The following is a 17552-nucleotide window of genomic DNA, read 5'->3' on the forward strand; positions in this document are numbered from 1 at the left end:
TAAGAAGTTGAAAAATGGTGTAGATGATCTTATCTGCAGGCAGAAATAGAGATACAGATGTGAGAACAAACATATGGATACCAAGAGGGAAAAAAGGATGGGGTGAATTGGGAGATTGGGATTGGCCCATAGACACTATTGATACTAGGTGTAAATGGATATCTAATGGGAACATACGGTGTAGCAGAGGGAACTCTACTCAATGCTCTGTGGCGACATATTTTATGCTAATTGGAACTCTTGGATGGTGTTACTCGAGGCACTTCGCATAACACATTTTCTGCTGACTCACAGACTGCTCTTTCCTTATACCCTAATCTTCACTGTAGAAACATAAAACCGTATTCTTATCATTTGTTTCAAACTGTCTATTTTCATGAAATTAATAAGCAAACAACAAAACATAACTCCAGCTTCGGGGCCTGATATTCATAAAGGGTGAACTACTAAACAACAACAAATCCCCCCTTTCTAGTAGCTACAGCTCTGATAAAGATAGCGTGAAAATCTGTCTCCTGCTTGACCGCCTACCAAGCACCATCATGTTGATTAACTGAGTTGGGCCTCAGAGCAACTTGCCGGATGGCAGGACATGCATGAGGCTTCCCATTTTGCAGATGCAGACATGAAAGTCCAAAGAGATGAAGCCACTTTCTCAGGGCCATACCACTCCCAAGTGACAGAGCTGTTATTTCAGTTCAAGTGTGTGGGCTCTGAAATACCTGGGGTTTCCATGAACTGCATCACCTCTTCCAAAGCTTGAAAATTCAGACTCAAGAGGTACTCTGCTATCAAGATCGCAAGTCATGACATCTCAAATAAAAGATGGTCTTTTTCTTCTAAATATTTCTTTTTCTTTAATATTGTCCCCAGATCTACTTTTTCCTTTGTGCTCTAGCGCTGATCACTTTTTAATATATTTTCATGATATTGATGATATATTTCTGTTACACTCCTTCCTCCACACTCCTTGAGGATAGGATTCTCCTTGAGGATAGGATTGTCTGTGTGTGGGTATACGTGTGTGTGTGTGTGCGCGTGCGTGTGTGGTTGCTTTATTTTGGTTATGGAGTTGAGTCCCCAGAACAAGGTTCAGCAGACTATTGTTTGCAGTTTGTTCTCACTTGACCTTCCAAACTAAGAATTGTTTTTATATTTTAAAGGGTTTCTAAAAAATCTGAAGAAGAACATGTGGCAGAAATCACACATGGTTCACAAAACTATTTAAAATATTTACTGTCTGGCCCCTTACAGAAAAAGTTTGCCAACTCCTGGTCTAGAAATCTGCCCAGCACAGTGTAGGTATTCCATGTATCTGTTGAATGAATGGTGCATGCATGCACCTGGGTTGAACAGCATCTTCTTCCATGGAGCTAATTCCTGGCAATAAGACCCACCCAAATGAGAAAACCTGAATGTCTCCAATCTCTCGCTGTGAGCCATTGGCATCTGGCAAACATGATGGTGTTTTCTGTCCTGTTGTTATTTCCATCTCCAAAGCACAGATGTAGGTTAGGCATCTCAAAATCAGGAGCTATTCATCAGCCAGTGGAGAATATTCATTGTTATTTGGGTTGTCAGTGTAATTAGCTCATCTTTGAGAAGCCTTTGCACCAAGCCTTGTTTGTTATTGGAGACTTTGCCTCATCACCACCATTCACATGCATATTAGTGTTTCAAAGAGTATGTTGCTATTTTGATTTTTCTTAGGAGTTAAGCTGAAATATTCAATGCCTCTCTCCCCCACCACTCACAGCCCTTGAAGAAAAAGCCCCTTGGTCTGCGGGTCACTAATGGCCAATATTCCACAAAGCCTTTGATAATGTCCCAGATAAGAGTAAAGAGCAGCCAAGCACAAAGTACGCTGTAATAAGGTCATGGAAGCTGTAAATTACCGGTTTTCATCCTTAAATATATCTTGCAGTGGCCTGAGAGAGTTTCGCTTCATTAAATGCAAGAAGTCGCCACTCAAGCCCATTCTCTCTGGAGATATTAAATGCCAAACGTATGCAATTACACCAAATGATGCTCCCAACTTAAACAGCCCAGGCTAATTTTTGAAACTGTTATCTCAGTGCCTTACCCATGTTTCACTCGGTCTCCACTGGCCCCTTCCCCGAGCCCACGAAACCCTCCCATACAAACGGTGCTTGAAATGCCAGCCGGGGCCCTGGCACCAGGCTGCTGGCTGCTCTACCCATCTCACTGATGATTCCCACCGGTTTTTAGAATCAAACTCTGCCTCTGTCGTTCACAGCAGCTTTTCCTGGCTACATTTTAATTAATTCCGTATGGTATGACGATGATAATTTGGCCCAAAATAAAAGTGAGCCTGAGTTAAGGCTGTTATCATTAGAAAGATTTAATGTACAGAGGCAATTAGGAAGTTCTTCTGAAAGTATTGCAGAGTGTGAAGGGAAAAAAAGAAGGAACGGATGCCAAAAACTCATTTGTCATATTAACAGATGTGAGAACGCGAGGCCCTAGATGAGTTTCTCCCCTGGGTCTCCTCCTTGATTGCATCTGCTGGTGAGCTTCATTGAACATCAGCATGATCTATGTTTTCGTTCTGATATGGTTGGTACTGAGAGCCAACTCACAAAATCCAGAGGCGGCAGAGCTGGAAAGCCTTTTCTATCTCATCTTGGTGACCAACCTGGGTTGAATTGGATGTCTTTTCTCAGTCATGCCATCCTCCTTTGTAATATGTTTTCTTTCCCTTTTTTTTTTTGGCAATGTGGGATGATCAAAAGCCGGCATTGTGGTGCCATCTACATTTAGAAGTGTTCTGCCCACTCTGTCGTTGTTGTTGTATCCTTGGTAACTAGCCCACATTCCTGGGTATGCTTGTTCCCATTGCTCTTCCCTGGTTACAAAGCATCCTCTTGACTCGGCAGGATTTGCTCACCAAACTGGTCCCAGGGCTGTTTTCTCTCTTAAAGCTTCTGGATTATGTGTTCAATCAATGGGATGCAGTTACCAATCAGCTGTCCTGGAAAGTGGTCCTAATAGAACCAAGCATTGATAACTGGTAACAATGACTTACTGCCCTTCCCAGTGATGTTTACACCTTAACATTGAATAATAGAGGCAAGTCAAGTCTTTTTCTATCAGAGAAAATCTTGGTTTGCCATCGACGATTCTGGAATTCATGACAGCTTTCAACTGATTTTGATATCTATCTCCAAATGGTTCTTAGGAATATTTGATCTCATCCAGGCTCATAGTTTAAAAACCTCTGGCACAGACTTTTCTCCTAAACTCTTTATAAATATGTCCACCTGCCGATTGCAACCTCTCTACTCGGATGACCAAGAGGCATCTCACATTCAACACGTCCCAAATGTACCCCTGGTCCTTCTTTCCAAATATGTTTCTCTCACAATTTTCCTTTCCTCAAGTGATGGCAGCTTCATCCTTCTATTTGCTCAAGTCGATTCAGGCAGGAAAGTTGCCATCTTTGACTATTTCATTTTTCTTATATTTCACATTCAATCCAATTGTTGGATCTATTTTCTATTGATAGAATCTGACTTTATGTTCTCTTTAGTTTCACCACCTCTTACTACTCTCTTGGTAGTACAAGGCAAACACTTTCCTCTCCTGCATTATAGCCAGAACTCTGAGCTAGTCTTCATGACCCTGTTTTTGTTTCCCTATAATCACTTCTTAACACAGCAAATGGGTGAAATTTTAAAATGTAAATGGGGAATTTAGAAAAATGGTATAGATGATGTTTCTTGCAAATCAGAAATAGAGACACAGCCACAGAGAACAAATATATGGATACCAAAGGGGAAGAGGGGGTGAGATGAATTGCAAAATTGGGATTAACATATATCTGTACACTATTGATGGCGTCCCTTGTAGCTCAGTCGGTAAAGAATCTGCCTGCAATGCAGGAGACCTGGGTTTGATTCCTCGGTTGGGAAGATTCCCTGGAGAAGGAGATGGCAACCCACTCCAGTATTCTTGCCTGGAGAATCACTTGGACAGAGGAGCCCGGCAGGCTACAGTCCTTAGGGTCACAAGAGTCAGATATGACTTAGTGACTAAACCACCACCACCACGTACACTTGATACCATGTATTAAGTAGATAACTAACAAGAACCCACTCCACGGCACAGGGAACTCTTCCCAGTTCTCTGTGGTGATAAATGGGAAGGAAACCCAAAAAGAGGAGATATGTGTATACAGATAGCTGATTCACTTTGCCGCACAGCCGAAACCAACACGACATTGTAAAGCAGCTATACTTCAATAAGAATTAATAAAATAAACAAATAAATAAAATATAAGTGAGATCTTTGTCATTCTTGCCATGGCTCTCTGTCTTAGAGCAAAAGTCAAAATACACATAAAAGTTCATGAAGAACTGGTTCTAACACAACACTGTAAATTAACCATACTCCAACAACACTTTCAGAAGTTAAAAAAAGAGAACCAGCTCATCTTCACTTGTGTTTCCATCTCCTACTGCTCCCCCTGCTCAGCCCACACTTGCACTTTCACGCGTGGTCCTGCCTTATGTGTGACCCTTCCATTGGCCCTCTGCACTAGTTTCCTTTGCCCACAACACTCTTCCTTCATGGCCTGCTTTGCTTCTATCTCACCTCCTCAATGAAGCTTATTCTACAACTCTTAGCCCTTCATCCTTACTCTGATTCTACCTTTTTAATTTTTCCAGAGCACTTATGACTTCTAGCATGCTATGGAACCTATGGACTGTGTACATTTTCTATCTCTGACCACTGGATAGAATGTGACCTCCTTGAAGTTATAGATCTTTATTTGGCTCATTGATATATCCCAAGAACTCAGGAACCTCTCAGTAAATATCAGAGAATGGTATGCAGTGATTAGGGCTTTGGACTCAAATCCCCCAAGTTAAAATTCCACCACGGCTTTATGTACTGGTCACTGAGGGACACTGTGTAAGCTACTTGGCATTTTGTGGTTTCGTATTATTTCTCTGATAAAAGTACTGATGATATTAGGATAATACCAATCTCCTGGAGCCATTGTTAGGATTATTTGAGATAACACCTACAAATTCCTTAGAATTGTACCATACAGACAGTAAGATCTCCAGAAGTCTTATTTGTTACTTATTCTCTGCAATAATCTTATGACATAAGTAAGTACTGTCTTATCTACATGTCACAAGTGAGAGAAATTGAAACTTAGAAAGCTCAACGATTTGATGACACACACAATAAGTGACAGAATTAGGATTCAAATTCAGTTCCAAAAAAAAAAAAAAACCAAATTCAGTTCCAGTTGACAATACATTTAATGTTCAGTCTCTCTTTATAGTTTATGATGCTTTTGCAAATGGAATATTATTTTCTAAAGACATCTTATAACTGAAGTTATATAAGAAATCATTGATTTTTAAATAAATATCTTGCATGGCCTAGCAGATGAGCTTTGTCTTTTTAATGCTTATTTGAAATCTTGTTTCAAACACATTTAAACTTGTGTCTGATCTTAGTGGATGGGGGAGAAATTTCAGAAAACATTTAGTAATGGAGGTAGCAAAGATGATTAATTCAAGCAGTTTATGGCACTTATGGGAAAGTTTTTAATACTCATTCTTTATTGTTATACTCACTGTGGACTTGAAATACACATTGTTTATTAAGTTTAAAGGTATCCTTTAATTATGAGTGTTGTGTTGCTCTCATCAAGAATGCTTAAGTGTATCAATTATGTTCTTATATTATTTTAAATAATCTTGAGGAAACAAATGAGATAATAGTTGAAAATACCTGTTTGGTCTTATGACAAAAATGAGCTCGTGAATTACTGGCACCATACCAACAATACTCACTTGAGGTGTGCCTAATGTGTAGAATGTTTTTATGGAAACAGTTTTAAACTTAACACACCATGTGAGGCAGCTGGCTGCCTTAGTCAATCCTTTTTCCACCTGAAACCAAAGCTTCAAGCACCCGATAAAAAGGGTTGCTGCTCTAGAGGCTCATAGGATCACACTGTATTCTATTATCTACTTCAGGGGTCCCCAGCCTCCAGGATCTAAAGTCTGATGATCTGAGGTGGAACTGAGAAAATAAATTTCACCATCAATGTAATGCTCTTCAACCATTCCAATTCTCCCCCTCCCCAACCTTGGCAAAACTGTCTTCCACAAAATCAGTCTCTGGTGCAAAAAAGTTGGGGGTGGCTGTTTATGCAAATCCATTCTTTATGCATTGTCATCTATCTTTCTCCTTCTGCAAAGGTTATCTATTGTTTCCAAACACCTGTTGCCCTATTTGGTAACCAAGGAGATGGTATCATCTTCTCATTGACACCAGGGGTAGTGATGGAACTTGAACCAAGGAATGAAGTATGAATCAGATGACCCCTGCATGCCATGTGTGAGCAGAAACTTGGAAAGCCATAGCCCTGTTCTACCATCTCTCGTCCTTCTATCCCAAGAGCAACTTGCCCCATATATGAGTTCCTCTTTCAGCCCCAGTCTAAGAATAAAGAAGACAAACAGTAGAGCCATCTACGATTGGGGCTAGATATTGTTTACCTTGGGGAGAAGTTAGTGTGTAATGGAGAAGAGAGGGAAACAAATACTTGTGATGAAGTATTCCTATGTCTGCTATGTATGAATGAGTTCTATTCCAAGAGCATGTTCATAAGTTCGATTTGTTCGTAAGTCAAAAAAAATTAGCCAAGGTACCCAGCTAACACCATTGGCTATGTAGTACTGCACTGTAATAGATTTATAACAGTTTTCATACCAATAATACAAAAAAAAAAAAAAAAACAACCCACAAAAATATAAAGAAAACACTTTAAATCTTAAAGTACAGTACCTTGGAAAGTACATTAGTAGAACACAACAGCTGGGACATAGGGGCTGGCATCCGGTGAACAGCCAAGGAGAGTTACTGACTGGAGGCGGGGGGTGGGGAGGTGGGAGATGGTAGAGCTGAAGGATCCTCAGCAAGAGGAGACAGAGGGCAAGCTGCAGTTTCTCTCATGCCTGATGTTAGTGGAACGCACGTTTGCCTCTTTGAAAGTTCACAACTTAAAGGTTTCTATGTGGAGGACTCAATGTACTTAGAAAATCGTGTTAATTTTCTCAAGTACCCTGTGGAAAGATTGCATATCCCTGATCCATTGGTGCCACGCTTAGTCATGTGATTTTCTAGTGCCACATGACTTCACCGGCCAATAAAATGTCAGCAGAAGGAGGTCCAAGCCAAACCTGAGAAAGTTCTGTTGTCTTTCTGCCATAGCCAGAGCAGCACGTCCCAGAGAGATGTTCCATCAGCCTTGGTTCCAGAGTGAAGACGAATGAACAGCAGAGATGCAGCCAAAGCACATTGAATAAGGCACGCATGAGGTAAACAACTGGTGTTCTGATATGTTGGGGATGTTCGTTAACTTTGCAAAAGCTGACTGATGCATTTTCTTTTCCTTCAAACTCTGATTCTGTTTCTCTACCAACAGGGTGGCCAACTTTTTAGAAAATGAATCTGGGGGCATTGCCATACAAAAAAATAAACACAATATATGATTAATAATTATACACATATATATTTATAACTCAATTGTAAACTAATGTAAAATAGATTTGTATGAAATTTATAGTATATTTTATTATTTAATTTTTTGTTCTATAAATGCTTTTATTTAAGCAAAAATAACAGGGCTTGTTAACAGTGACAATTAGTAGTAATTAATGGTAGGACTAATGATGCATATGAAAAAATAGAGCAATATTTTATATTTCTTTTTATCCTCTTGTCTAGTTGTGCCTTTTTAGCTTTTCAGAAATCTTTTACTTGGGTATATAAATTTGTATAAATAAATGTGGCTTTATTTCTTAAGATATATAAGTAAAATATACTTCAAAAGTAGGACAATAGGACTAATTACATAGAAGCTACATATACTTAATTTTAAAAAGAGATATATTTCTTACTGTGCCATACCATAGGGTATTTCTATCTTGTTTCTTTCCTAATGCTATTTCTTTGATTAGAATTTCCTTCTTTTATGTGATGATGAGACTAAGTACAAACATATAACTCACTTTGACTTGTAAGCTGTTTTGTTCACACCCACTTACATTGAATCCTGCTATCATTTCAATGTCATGACATCAAGTCAAATAGATTCTCCACAAAAATACCTGAGCATGGAATATTTGAGATTATACTTACTGTTAACAACAGATTTCTACACTTGTTTAAAATTGTTTTTATTTTTCAAAAAAAATGTGTGTTTATTTTGTATCAATAAGCGCGTCTTGGTAAACTAGCTTTTTGCCAACTATGCCCTTGGCATCTATCAGTTTAGTACAGGGGGGTGTATGTTTACTATGTCACCATTTTTAGACACATTGGATGTCATCATAAGTTAAACTGTTCTTTCTCAGAGAAAATGGTTTTAAAAGGCAAAGGTAATCTGGACTTGTGAAGTCTAAGTTGGATTCCAAAACAGTTAATTGAGAAAGTCGTTTTTAACTTGGGTGCCCTTTGCTGTTTTTGGCTATATCACACGGCTTGTGGGATCTTCGTTCCCCAAACAGGAATTCAACCTGTGCCCCTTGCAGTGGAAGCATGGAGACTTAACCATTGGACCACCAGGGAAGTCCCCCTGGTTGCCCTTTTCTAATGACATTTTTTTGCATTCTGAAGCAATCTTATTTCCAACAACAGTAAAAAGAGTAATTTTAGGGAATTCTCTGGCAGTCCAGTGATTGAGACCCTGTGCTTTCACTGCTGAAAGTTTATTCCTGGTCAGGGAATTAAGATCCTGAAAGTCACAGTGTGGCCAAAAAAAAAGAGTAATTTTATTCTAGTATAAGTTTTCATCTCAACCTATATTTAACAGTGAACACCTCAAATGAATTCAGTTCATCTTTTTCTATGATCTTTGTCTTTTCCAGAATCACCAAATAATTTTGGAAAACTATACTAAGGTATATAAAATAAGTATAAAAATTTATTTTCTACTGTAGTTTTTTTCCTCCATTCTCATCTTCAATGCATTTCTACATTAGTGAAGATCATTCTTCTTGGTACACCCTTTAAGAACATGATTTTGTGGAAAGCCAATCTTTTAGCATCATTTCTGTGAACAACAATATCCACCTTGTAGCACATGGCTAAGAAGATTGTATATAGTGATATATGTTTATATATAGTAAAGAATTCTATATTAACTCCTTTTGCATACTGTTGGAAAACTGAAAAGTGACCCAAAACTTAACAGTATGAAAGCACTATGCCACAGGTAAACTATTCACGGCCCTTGAGGTAGTGCTGAGTGCAGGATATTCAGCAGTTAGAAATTTTTCTTTCTTAGGTAAGAAATCATAGCCTGAGTAGATTTTGGCAAAATTTTACATTTGTCAAAATTACAACTGTCCGTCAAATATCCATTATTAGACGTGATTTCAACAATCTTATCCATCCTGTATTAGACGTGATATCAACAATCTTGTCATATTTTCTATGACTTTACTAAAATCTCCAGAGAAAATAAGCATATTTGAACTGTTTCTCAAGTCACATTACTCCTAAGATAGAACATTTTGTGGTGATGTTTTTGCTGTGATTCAATTTTTTGTTGATATGCGTTATGAAACATAATGGTTGTTGAGACTTACCGGAACCACTAACACACTGGTATCAAAATTTTGGCTGTTGATTGTCCAGTTTTTTTAAGATTTTATTTATGTGGAGCATTTTTTAAAGTCTATTGAATTTGTTACAGTATCACTTCTGTTCTATGCTTTGGTTTCTTGGTGGCAAGGTATGTGGGATCTAAGCTCCTTGAGAGGGAATTAACCCACACCTCCTGCTTTAGACCACCAGGGAAGTCTCTGTCCACGTTTTATGAGCTGTAATATCTGAATCAGGAACTGTCTCTTCACTCAGTTTCATTGAGAAATTAGGGCTCATCAGTGCCTAGATGAGCATTGGTTTTATTTGGTGATATTAAAAAATGATTGATTTAGAGGTACTTGCTTGTCTCATGTCTAAAGAATGAGATTCAGACTATATTTTTCTTTCTTATTTCTTTATCCACCATTCCCAATCCAAAATTACTTTTGGCATATTGGCAGAATGCTCTGTTTTTATTTCCTTTCCTAATCCTTTCACCTGTCTCTAAATGAACACAGCTATTTAACCCTCTTTTTTGGTGATGTCTGGGTCATGCTAGCATTGATATTGTCATTGTTTTCATTGTCATTATCTGACTTCTTAGAAAAACATGGTCCCAATATTGACAAGGTTAAAAATTCAGCTAGCACCATCTGGATAACAAGCAGAGCAGTTCATCCTTATGTACATACCCAAATCACTTCAGTCATGCCTGACTCTTTGCAGCCCTATGGACTGTAGCCTGCCAGGCGCCTCTGTCCATGGGATTCTCCAGGCAAGAATACTGGAGAGGGTTGCCCTGCCCTCCACCCAGGGATTGAACTCTCATCCCTTATGTCTCCTGCATTTCAGGTGGGTTCTTTGCCACTAGTGCCACCGGTGAAGCCCCATGTGATCTCAGGCAAAGTCAAAGATGGACTGTTAGTATTCATGGTTACAACATTCTTAAGGTGCACACTTCAGTCACATCACTTGGAATGCCACAACAATGGGAGACATTACGGTGATGGATACATTATGGTGATGGCTAAATCAATCATGATTTCCAACATCACCAGTCAGGGCGGAAATCAGTGACAGTGACTGAGAAGGTGAGTAACTATGCCTTATTTGTTTGACACTAAAGACAGTATCACTTTCAGCCCCTGATTTTTGAAATATCCCATGTTTTGTTTCGCTTTGTTTGTAGTTTCCCTCCAAACATTTGGACTGATCTCTGAATACCAGGATTTCTTGCTGAACTTTTAGTGCTAAAATCAGGACAGAACTGAGCAAGCTGGATGGGTTGACCATTCCACTGTCAGCTCTCTCAGACTATTGTTTTATCTAGCTGCTTGTCAAGACATTGCTAGGAGACTGCCTCTTCTATCACACTTGGCATCATTTTCTGGAGCGCTGGGGCCAGTTGCCAGGACTTCCATACTCCAGAGGATTCCAGGGATTCCAGCTTTTAGAAAGGTTCACACATAGTCTTCATCCACCCAAATATGTTACTTATTCCAGAGCATGTCAGCTTGAAGCATTTCATTTCCTCAATTTCTGGAAGCACTTTTTAAAAAATTCATGAAGCTTTAGAAAGATTCTATTACTTGACCCTTTAACAAGGATGGAAAGAAATTCATCAAGGATATTTAAATATCAGAACTTACTTTGGTAGATTTTTTTTCTTTTTCTGGGAACTTGATCAAGTTCTAGAGAACCTATTATGGATATGGAAGGAATGGCTCATTTGCTAAGAATCTTCTCTTGCTTCAGTGTTTTGTTCTCTTTTTTTTTCCTTTTTAAATTATAAAGATTTATATTTTTACAGTTTATCCCTGTCTTGGAATATGTACCATGTTTTATGAAGCTATTTCTTTGAATATGGTGGCTTCTCTAGAGGAGGAAATAATGCAAGGATGAAGGGGGCTGGTTATTGAGACTTATCTATAAACATCATGGGAAAAATCAGGAGGGTACAAAGTCCAGAGTCAGACAATCTATCTTTTCAATAGAAATTTTCATTGCTCTCAGGAAGGGGGCACACTACCACTTGTGTTCTTCTAAAGTCTGGAATGAGATCATTAACTCTTCATTTAATGTCTTTGATCACTTATTAAGAAGAAAAGAATATCCTGATTTGTTAATTTCATAGAACACCCTCTTAAAGTAATTTCTTCATGGGAATCTGTAATAGGATCTAAGACCCTATCATTAAATTGAAGTTATAGAATCCTATTTGCATATTAGTATCAGATACTTGGGTTCATAGATACCCCTCCTACAACCATAATTCCTGAAGTGGAAAACATTCTGAGGAAATATGCACAACTACAGGGAAACCTTGACAAAGTAACTAATGAAAATAATTCAATGAAATCACAAAGGAATTTTAAAATTGCATATTATATTTTATTTTAAAATTATTTTACAATATCTGATTAAAAATTTAAGCTGCAACTCATTTCTCCTTGAAATAATCTGACATTTTTCTGACTACCTACAGGCTCTGAAATTCTGTTAATAATGAATTCTTTGAATTTGCTATTTATCTGACTTTTTACTGCACTAGAGCTTTCTTTGACTTATTTCCAAAGACATTCACTTCTTATTCTTGAAACCGTACTGGTACCCTTTGTTCCTTCGGATCAATACTATGTTACAGGAGGTAGATGTGTGGAAGATAAATGCACTGTGTCAGCAGTGGAAATGACCTGCATTCAGATTTCAACACCTGTGATTGTTGGAGAACCCAGAGTGCCTGTGTCTTAACATCCTTAAGGAGTGTGTGGAGAGAGGCTTTGCTTGGGTCTGGATAAGGGGTCCTGGTGCCTCTGAGCCTGCTTTCTTCCCTTCTGTTCCCTGACTTCCAAGAAGCTTCGTTCCTGTAAAAACCCCTCTCCTCTCACTCTTCTTTTATTTTCCTTCTCTTTTATTCCTCTCCTTCCCTTCTTCATGGCTGCTCCTTTCTCCCAACCTCAATCATATTTTTTCTTCCTTTCTCCAAGAAAAATAGTTCACCATTTTTTTTTTTCCTTCTGAGTACGCAGTGGAAGGTAGGACAGGATGCAACAGAAAATAGAAAAAAAAAAAAAAAAAGAAAGAGTTATAAAAGAAAGTGCCTTATGTTATGAGACTAAAGGAAGAGTAAAGTTTTTCTATGGTGATTTTTTTTTCATTTATTTTTATTAGTTGGAGGCTAATTACTTCACAACATTGTAGTGGGTTTTGTCATACATTGACATGGATCAGCCATGGAGTTACATGTATTCCCCATCCCGATCCCCCCTCCCACCTCCCTCTCCACCCAATTCCTCTGGGTCTTCCCAGTGCACCAGGCCCGAGCACTTGTCTCATGCATCCAACCTGGGCTGGTGATCTGTTTCACTATAGATAATATACATGCTGTTCTCTCGAAACATCCCACCCTCGCCTTCTCCCACAGAGTCCAAAAGTCTGTTCTGTACATCTGTGCCTCTTTTTCTATTTTGCATGTAGGGTTATCATTACCATCTTTCTAAATTCCATATATATGTGTTAGTATGCTGTAATATTCTTTATCTTTCTGGCTTACTTCACTCTGTATAATGGGTTCCAGTTTCATCCATCTCATTAGAACTGATTCAAATGAATTCTTTTTAACGGCTGAGTAATATTCCATGGTGTATATGTACCACAGCTTCCTTATCCATTCATCTGCTGATGGGCATCTAGGTTGCTTCCATGTCCTGGCTATTATAAACAGTGCTGCAATGAACATTGGGGTGCACGTGTCTCTTTTAGATCTGGTTTCCTCAGTGTGTATGCCCAGAAGTGAGATTGCTGGGTCATATGGCAGTTCTATTTCCAGTTTTTTAAGAAATCTCCACACTCTTTTCCATAGTGGCTGTAGTAGTCTGCATTCCCACCAACAGTGTAAGAGGGTTCCCTTTTCTCCACACCCTCTCCAGCATTTATTGCTTGTAGACTTTTGGAGAGCAGCCATCCTGACTGGCGTGTAATGGTACCTCATTGTAGGAAAGGAAGAAGTGAAACTCTCGCTGTTAGCAGATGACATGATCCTCTACATAGAAAACCCTAAAGACTCTACCAGAAAATTACTAGAGCTAATCAATGAATATAGTAAAGTTGCAGGATATAAAATTAACACACAGAAATCCCTTGCATTCCTATACACTAACAATGAAGAAACAGAAAGAGAAATTAAGGAAGCAATACCATTCACCATTGCAACAAAAAGAATAAAATACTTAGGAGTACATCTACCTAAAGAAACAAAAGACCTATACATAGAAAACTATAAAACACTGATGAAAGAAATCAAAGAGGACACAAACAGATGGAGAAACATACCGTGTTCATGGATTGGAAGAATCAATATTGTCAAAATGGCTATTCTACCCAAAGCAATCTATAGATTCAATGCAATCCCTATCACGCTACCAACGGTATTTTTCACAGAACTAGACCAAAGAATTTCACAATTTGTATGGAAATACAAAAAACCTCGAATAGCCAAAGTAATCTTGAGAAAGAAGAATGGAACTGGAGGAATCAACCTGCCTGACTTCAGACTCTACTACAAAGCCACAGTCATCAAGACAGTATGGTACTGGCACAAAGACAGAAATATAGATCAATGGAACAGAATAGAAAGCCCAGAGATAAATCCACGAACCTATGGACACCTTATCTTTGACAAAGGAGGCAAGGATATACAATGGAAAAAAAGACAACCTCTTTAACAAGTGGTGCTGGTAAAACTGGTCAACCACTTGTAAAAGAATGAAACTAGAACACTTTCTAACACCATACACAAAAATAAACTCAAAATGGATTAAAGATCTAAATGTAAGACCAGAAACTATAAAACTCCTAGAGGAGAACATAGGCAAAACACTCTCCAACATGAATCACAGCAGGATCCTCTATGACCCACCTCCCAGAATATTGGAAATAAAAGCAAAAATAAACAAATGGGACCTAATGAAACTTAAAAGCTTTTGCACTACAAAGGAAACTATAAGTAAGGTGAAAAGACAGCCCTCAGATTGGGAGAAAATAATAGCAAATGAAGAAACAGACAAAGGATTAATCTCAAAAATATACAAGCAACTCCTGCAGCTCAATTCCAGAAAAATAAATGACCCAATCAAAAAATGGGCCAAAGAACTAAACAGACATTTCTCCAAAGAAGACATACAGATGGCTAACAAACACATGAAAAGATGCTCAACATCACTCATTATCAGAGAAATGCAAATCTATGGTGATTTTTATGGAATCAAATAAGAGATATTTTGCTACTTCTTTCTGATCCTTAAAGCTGTTAATATTGATGGCTTACTCTTTGAGACCCTTGCAATAAGTAGTAAGGGGCAAATTCTACACAAATGAACAATCTTGTTGTACTGACTATGTAGCAATTTTTAGTACATACTAATGTATTTTCTTCTTAGAAAAGTGAATAAATCATACTATGTATGTTTTAGAAAATAAAGCTTGTATTTTACACAAATTTATTTATCCCTACCCCAAAATAAATCTGTGCTTTTTTAATTGCATTCAAGTTAACCATGACTGCTGGAGACAAACGTATTGCAGTGAAATTAGGGCTGGCCAAGTTTCCCTGGATCTCATCTTCCAGGACCTTGGAAAATTCTGTTTAAAACCTTAAAGCTAAATTATTTACTGTTTCTTGAAACCAATTTCCTCAACAGACATTGAGTTCTGCTTCCCTTCCCCCCACTCCAGCATTTTAGTATGTTTTGTTCTTTTAAGCCCAACTGTCTTTGTCAGGTCATTTCTCTTTTCATTCACAGAGATGCAAAAAAAACAGAGAAAACATGATACAAAAACAAGCACAAGCCCCTGGGAAATTAAAAATTGCATCTGAGCTAAATGAGTCTTAGAAGAGAAAGAAGAAAAAAAAGGCAAAAGTGAACAGTGAAGCAGCATGTTCATGGAGCAACATGGAGCCATGTTGCTATTAATAAAAGTTACTCAAAGAATGTCTGTCTGCATGAGAACAAAACTGGGTCAATAACTTAATCTTTAAAAAAATGACCATAAATAAGAAATGTAAAATTGGCATAGAATACACAAGTTGTTCAGAAAACATTAAAAAAAATTTAATTAACAAAATATTAATCAAAATTGTAGGAGGAAGAAAATAGTATTGGTAAATGTTGGCAATATTGGCCTTATGATTAGATCCTACAGATAAAATTTGCGCCATCAGCTGCTTACTTTGTAATTCTGAACTTTTGCTGATTCTTTTTGATAGATACAAAGTCATTTAAACACTGCTAATGTTTATTGAGTGTCTATTGGGGTTACTTGAATTCTGTGAGATGTGTAAGAAAGAACAAAGGAAACATGAAATATTAGCTGTTTTTCATCAAAGCACATCTAGCGAGGAAGTAAGCCAGATGTAAAGACAATATGTGATCATTAGCAGGTGTGTTTTAAAGAGTAAATGGAAACCAAAATTGAGGTGCAAGGGTAATACCTTTAAGTTGGAATGATTAAGAAAAGAATTTGAACCAGGGTTTGAAAGATGGGTGCAATTCTAATACACATTAAAGAGAAACAAAATCAAGTTATATGAGGGATAAACATAAAAAATGACTAAAATGTATCTTTAAAAGAAAAATGGAATAGGTGTCAAGGAAATAATAGAAGGTAAAAAAGGAAGTGTTGGGTGAGGAAGTAGATAATTTGAATGACAATAAAGAAAATCTTTTTGCTTATATCCTGTTCTTCCTTTCGGTTGAAGCTCTGTGCTCATAAAGACATTAAAGGTAATTGGAAAGTGTATGTTACTGGTTTTCATGCTTGAATCTTAAAAAAATACATTAATTCTTTGACAGTTCTACTGGCTTCATATTTTGAGGTTACCCTTTCTGTCCTACGGAATACAGTTGTCCCTCAGTATCCAAGACTCTCACCCCCCCCCACCCTTGAATACCAAAATCTGTGGGTGCTCAGGTCCCTAATAGTAGGTTCTCTGTATCCACAGTCCTCAGTTGGAACCACAGATGTGGAACCTGCAGATACTGAGGATTAAGTGCACTTTGATCATCAATGAATTTACTTTAATTCAATTTGTTTATATGAGCAAGGCCTCTGCGAGACAAATAAATGAAGTTAAATGGTACAACCTGTGAAATTGAAGTAAGAGTTGGAAAGCTAGCTGGCAAAAGTAAGGTTCAAACAGGAAAACCTAATCTTTTACAATGTATTCCTAGACTTTGGCCCAATGGATGGTTTTATTAACTAGAAATAGAGCCCAATTCACCTACTTAATGATATTTCAAACCAATTATAAGACACCAGCATTACCTACTTTAAGCCTAATGGCTTACCTTTGTTTATTCTAACACACATTAAATGACAAATGTGTTGTCATGTACCATGCTAAGTTCTGGAAATACGAAATTCAGTAAGAGATTATTGTTGTTGTTCAGTCAATAAGTCATGTCTGACTCTTTGCGACCCCATGGACTGCAGTAAGCAGGCTTCCCTGTCCTTCACCAATTCCCAGGGTTTGCTCAAACTCATGTCCATTGAATAGGTGATGTCATCCAACCATCTCACCCTCTGTCACCCCCTTCTCCTCTTGCCTTCAATCTGTCCTGGCATCAGGGTCTTTTCCAATGAGTCAGCTCTATCCATCAGGTGGCCAAAGTAAGAAATGATTATTATTGAGGGGAAATTTATAGTTCAGTAAGAGATAAACACGAGGTTACAATACAAGGTTCTGAGTTTAAAATAGAGGTCTGCTCATGGTATACATAGAGAAAATTAGGAGTGTAGTGATTCAGCTAAAAGTGAACTGAACATTTTAAAATCTGAAAATATGCTTCGAATCAGCTGGCCAGTCCCAGATGGAAGTTAGGCAGCATCCTCTGCTCTACTGCCCAGCAGTAGGT

This window comes from Dama dama, chromosome 32, assembly GCF_033118175.1.
Source record: "Dama dama isolate Ldn47 chromosome 32, ASM3311817v1, whole genome shotgun sequence".
In the NCBI taxonomy this organism is placed as follows: domain Eukaryota; kingdom Metazoa; phylum Chordata; class Mammalia; order Artiodactyla; family Cervidae; genus Dama; species Dama dama.